Source organism: Protobothrops mucrosquamatus, unplaced genomic scaffold (genome assembly GCF_001527695.2).
Source record: "Protobothrops mucrosquamatus isolate PMUCROS unplaced genomic scaffold, P.Mucros_1.0 scaffold957, whole genome shotgun sequence".
Classification (NCBI taxonomy): Eukaryota; Metazoa; Chordata; class Lepidosauria; order Squamata; family Viperidae; genus Protobothrops; species Protobothrops mucrosquamatus.
In genome coordinates this window covers 58,852-65,185 of record NW_015387201.1, presented here as the reverse complement: position 1 = coordinate 65,185, position 6,334 = coordinate 58,852, and positions in this window count along the sequence as shown.

Sequence of the window (6,334 nt, the reverse complement as noted above, 5' to 3'; positions counted from 1 at the left end):
TTTTTAACCTGCTTTTGTCACCTTCCAAAGGAGTTTTTCTTCAGTCTCTTTCAGATGTAAAAAGCCGCAGGTGAAGCTTGTAAGGACGGGCGATGTTTCGTCGCCTTCCCTTTGGAAGGGTGTCTTTGTGTGAAGGCTCTCCTTTGCTCGTGTGTGTGAACTCTTTTGCCTCCGAAATAATCCCAACACGCTGTTCTGAATCCACATGAGTACTGCCGAGTTGAAAATCCACGGTCTGAAAAATGAAAGCTCCCTCCTCCAAAAAAAAAAAAAAAAAATCCTGTGAAGACACACTTCCAACTACATCAAATATCTGTGGTCAGGATTCCTGTAATTTGCTCCTTCAAGAGGCCTACAGACCTGACATGACCAAGCATTGACATGGCCCCCAAAATGGATGGAGAGTAGAAATCCTGATTTTACCGCGGTCTGAGGACAGTCCCGTGAAATTCTGCCAGACCCAACAATAGCTAAAAATTGCTGTCCTCTTGCACCTTCTCTCTGAGTATCCTGTCTTGCTGAACTGTTTCCTTCTGGAGCACTGTGGCTCAAGGTTGAATCTGTTTGGGACAAGGCTGCTTTCAAGGGCTTTTGAGCTCTTAAGGACGATGAAGCTGCTGCTGATGGGAATGGAGGCTACTTGGACCTCTCTGAGGTCAAACCACTGCAAGACTATCCAGCTGAAGTTAGAAGAAAAAATCCTTTGCATTTTTCATCTGTCTTCAACATACCGTGTGTTCTTTTTTTTTTTTGCTGTTATTATAATATCTTCCCTTGATATTGTCTTAATTGTCTTATCTCGTGGATATGGGGAGAAAGAAAAAGAAAGGTTTTTTTTACAAAGATTAAAAAGGGGGATTTTCCCCCCCCAAGAACAGGGAACTTCCAGACTAAAATACTTTTTAAATTCTCCACCTGTACCAAACTCTGCTTTTGTTTTCGTTCTGAGTGAGCCAGGATAAGGCCCAGACATCATTCCCTCAATTCAGAGAATTGATAATTAGAACTCTGATTTTAGAAAGGCTTGGATATTTTTTAACCATCCCTAAATCCCTGGAATTTCTCAAAGCTAAGAGGTTACGAAAGCAGTCGACAGCTTGAAATTTTTTTCCCTTGCAGGAAAGGCGTTTGCTATTCTCATGTTGGGTTGTTTTTGAAGACGGGAATCTCTAAAGTGATATTCTTATTAAAACGGGGTAGCTGCTTGCTCCCTTTATCTCTGTCTGGTGGAAATAGAGCATAAGTTGTTTAGGATTCTTTTTTTGTTGCAATACCCTTACTTCATTCCGGCAGTCTAAATTCGACGGAAAAGAACGAGGCAGGATTTTCCCCGTGGAAATTCACTGCATCCGATCAGGGACTGTCATCCTTGTGTGAAAATCTGTCTTTTGATTTATTTATTTATTTTTAACAACAGTGCCCAGTCTTGGGTAAGTCTCTCTCGCACACCTCTGCAGTAGTTCTCCAGTTCATTTGACGCAGGGTGAAAAGTGATGCCTTGTCAAATGTTTTCCATTCTGGCATCACAAACTTTGCATAGTGGGATTTTTCACGTCGCTTGTCGAGTAAAACACTGTGAGTTTGTCACCCGTCCCACACACTGCACTGGCCATTCAGAAAGCTGTCCCACTGTGTTTGTTTGAATTTTGTACTGTCCTTTTTCTCCCCCCCTTCAAATCATAGGTATTTTAGCTGGCCACTTGAATCGCATTCTTAGTATTCAGACTAGAAAAGTGAGATATTTTAACTTTAGAACCGTAAAAATCAGAGACTTTGCTAGCTTTTTCAAAATACTACACACAGCCTGCTGCAGTTGGAACAAAAGCATATATTTCTACGCCGGAGTCAGGAAATTACTCGTTGAAACAGTTGGCAAGTTTCCAGGCTAGAGCAGAAATGAGTATTTTGCTTTTCTCATCTTCATCCTGTTCATCTTACTAGTATTTAAACCACCATTGTATGGAATAGAAATTTGCTAGGTGGGTTTTCTTCCTAATAAGCAATAATTAAAGGTGGGGGGGAAAAGGCCCAAGCCTCTGATGTTCGTATGGATCTCTTGACTTGGATAAAAGGATTTATTGAAGGCACAAACTTCATTTCCAACGAGATGAGAGATAAAAATAAGCCTTATTTAGGAAAGGTGGGTCTTTACTTTTTTCATAAGTTAAAAAAAATCATCTTTTTCTAGCTAGTCCTATTTTTTTTCCAGGGTTTAGAAAAATAACCCAGCTGTTTTGTTTTTTTTTAACTTAAGGTTGTATATAATCGCCAGCCGGCTTGTAATTATGTCCTCCCACGAATTCCGTCTCCAAATCATTTTTTCTTGTTCTTTCACTGGGCCACTCCTAGGCTAACTTCCCCACCTCTTTATTTATACATATATTTGGCTTGGAGGAGGAAGTTAGACGAGAAAACCCGGAGAGCTTGACCATGTCATGGCCTGAAATCTGAATTTTGGATTGCAGCTGGGTCCTAGTGTCCTCCGATCACCCTTCACTGATCAATTCAAGCTTCTCTTGCGTCGCCCTTTTTACAGGAAGCACGTTTAAGCCAGTTCTCTTTGGGATAAGCATTGCAAGGATCTCCAATCCCGTGTTCGGTCTGAAAATGAGAAGTTTTGGGTTGTTTTTTTTTCTTGCCATCAATTTTCAGGCAGAAGAACCAAGGCTGGAAGAATAACAAACCAGGATGGTTGAAAGCCAGGCTTATATTCCTGAATGGGGCAGCACTTCGCTCAGCCCACTTTTCCTTTGTGTCAGCTCACTGCAAATTCTTTTAAGCTACCCCTGCTAAGGGATTTTGCTGATGGCTTTCAACGGGTTTCCTCTGTTGCTAAATGCCCAAACTTCCCCTCTCTTGGACAGAGAACCGCCCCAAGACAACTATAGTTTACAAGACAGCGGTCTGGAGGGTGTCACTGCAGCAGGGCGAGGACAGGGCACGAATCAAGAAGCGTGACGTGCCAAGCAAATACTCAGAAAGAATATCAGGGGTGTTGCCTGAAAGATGTTCACCGAGCACGCATCAGGACTTTCGGGGTTGATGGGTTGCCAAATTGGAAGGTCCCAGCTCATGTTTGAAGAGTTCTTGAATTCTTGGAAGTTCCTGAATGCGGAGACACCCGTCTTAACGGTTGAAGAGCATGTTCCTAGTTGGTCTGTTTCCTTCCCCAAATCCTTTCCTGGTCGTGTTCTAATGATGTGCCAGCCTCTGAAGACGCGTCGAGGTGACGGCAAATAAAAGTGATAGGGCTGGTCCAATTTGTTGGTTGCCCACCAGCAAGTTTATAAATCTTTTACCGCATGGACTGTGTTCTTCTTAACTCCAGTTAAAGGCATCCCTGCTGTGGGATGCTTGCGAAGATGCCTGAGGTTTCCTATTTGTTAATGCTTTGAAAACTTGTAAGATATTGCTTGAAAGCGGAACTATTTTCCCAGATCTTTTCAAATAAATCTTGGTGTTTTGTTTTGTTTTTCAAAGTTTGGTGTCATTTGATAGCATCAATGGGTGGAAAGCAAGCCCTATCCATTGACAGGTGGAGCATTAAGCGGGAGGCCAAGGAGATACTGGATCTGTTTTGAAGAAAATAATATTGTTCTTCAAACAGCTGGGCTGAAGGTTTAGCCATTTGACGTCAAGAATTTGGTTTTTCTCTTGCTATTGAGTTAATCCCTCTGAATGCAGTTGGGGAGACTCTCTGCTGCAGATCTGCTATTAATCTCAAAATCATCATAACATTTCTTAGAAGTAGTAACGGATGAGAAGAATACTTTATAGGGTTAAAAGGGTAGTTTCGTATAATACATTGAACCCAAAATACGTGCATATTGGGGTGGATTGGGCCCACTCTTTACTTGCAGACAATCATCAAGGATTTATAGCTCAGCACAACATGTGAACATGGCCATCTGGGATTAATCATGGCTTAGTATGGTGCAGAAACCCGGGCAGCTATTCAGAGATCACAAAAGACTTCTAAATGACTGCAATCGGGCCAAATATTTCTGTCGTTAAGTGAGACAGTTCAGTGAGATTTGCCCTATTTTATGACCTTTCTAACCAGAGTTAAGTGAATCACTTTAGTTGTTAGAAACACCGTTAAGTGAACCTGGCTTCCCCATTGACTTTGCGAAAAGGGATCGCCAAAGGGGATCACATGACCCCAGGACACTGCAACTGTCGTAAGTACAAGTCAGTTGCCAAGCATCTGAATTTGGATCAGGTGACCATGGGCATGTGGCAACGGTTGTCTACGTGTGAAACACAGACATAAGTCGCTTTTTTCCGGTGCCGTAACTTTGGTTGCTAAATGGTTGTTAAATTGAGGGCTATTTTTATTAGGGAGGCTGTAACACACACACACCGCCCCCTTTCCAAAGATACTGGTAGCATCAGACCTGATCCTTGAGAAGCGATAGGATTCAACAAGAAGTGACAGATTATAAGGGAGGCTTGACGCAAAACTGCAGAGTGGGATTAAGCCTCGAAGCTCCTCATAACAGTTAATAACTTAACACTTGCAGCTGGAAAATAAAAACATCTGGACGGAGCTGTAGTGGGTTGAGGCCGAGATAATGCAGGGGAAAAAAATAGCAAAGTAAATGAGTGATCCAATAAATTAAATAGGATAACAGATCTTTTTTGTTTTCCCTTGCAGAACTCTTAGGAAAAGGAAGGACCTTTTCCCTCTCAGCCTATTGTGTATTTTTAGCAAGAGCCACTCCATGGAGCAAACAGGTATTGAGTTATGAATCAGCCAGGAATTTATGAAAAGGGCAGACTCTTCGTAAATGGGAAAATGCCAGCTTGCCGTAGGAAATAATCAGGGTTGGCCTGAGAGATTAAGAAAGTTAGACGTAGTCGCTTTAGTGCAAGCTGAACCAAAACTTCCCCAGTTTTTAATAGAACAACAGAGTTGGAAGGGACCTTGGAGGTCTTCTAGTCCAACTCCCTGCCCAAACAGGAGCCCCTGTATTATTCCAGACAAATAGCTGTCCAATCTTAAAAAGGTGATGGAGCACCTACAACTCCTGGAGGCAAGCTGTTCCACTGGCTAATTGTCCTCACTGTTGGGAAGTTTCTCCTTAATTCCAGGTTGCATCTCTCCTTGCTTAAGTTTCCATCCATTGTTTTTTTGTCTTGCCTTCAGATGCTTTGGAAAATAAGTGGGCCCCCCTCTTCTTCGTGGCAGCCCCTCAAATATTGGAACGCTACTGTCATGTCACCCCTAATCCTCTTTTTCACTAGACTAGACGTAGCCAATTCCTGCCACTGTCTATTTGTTTGAAGAGTGAGTTATTTTCTGTCTGGAGTAGATGAGTTCAAAAAAATTACAGAACACAACCGTGCCACTGATCCTTTATTGAAAAATACAAGGCCGGTAGCAAACCTTTTTTTTTAAATAAAGCATTATGATTAGAGTATGAAATACTGGCTTTTGTTAGAAAAATCACTTTGTTATGAAGAATAGCTCGGCTAAAATGCTCACCTAACTAGGGACGTTTTGAAAAGATAGAACCAAACTTTATATCTTTGGAGAAGGTCGGCGCTGAAAGTTTTAAGACTGCGTTGGAACTGCGTTTAAAGACAGTTCTCTGGAATCAGCCATGCTAGTATAGACTGAAGCTGGAAGACCCTAGTTTGGGCCAAAGTTTTGAGAGATAAGACGCTCACGTGGTCTGATTTAGACAGACACGCTGCTCCTTGCAAGGCCCACTTTGTGCACCCTGGATGGGACAACTTTAGTCAAATGATTTACCATTCCTTCTATCCTGCCTTCGGTGGGTCCTGACCCCAAATCCTTCCGGTGGAACAAAATCTCCGCTTTTTCCACAAAAGGAAGAGGGTGCGTTCAAAATTGGCCGGCCTATGGGCAAACCAGTATGCTACTGTTCTTTGCCTCCCTGCCCCTCTGCCCCCACACCAGGAGGGCAGAGCCGTCCCCTTTGAGCGCCTGCCAGATTCGCAGGATCCGAAACGACCTTGCAACCTTGGAATGAAAACTCTTGACTCCTGCAGCCTTGGAAAGATGAAAACAGGCAAGCTGCACTCAAAATGTTCCTGGTTTCAAACCGGATCGGAGAGCAGGTCAGGTCAGGCAAGGCTCTTGAGGGCGAGAACGGGTTTATCAAAACTGACAGCCACACCTCCCCGGATCTGCTCTGCAATTTGGCAACCCAATCCCGCGCTGCCGGTCAAGCTCAGACATGCCAACCGTCGCAGGGCCCAAAACGAGGTTAAAAACAGGGGAGGACAATACAGCCAAGGGAGCAAATGCCGGATCCTCGCGCGAGAAAAGGCCGCTCGCGGCGCAAGCCACATTGGGAAGCTGCTC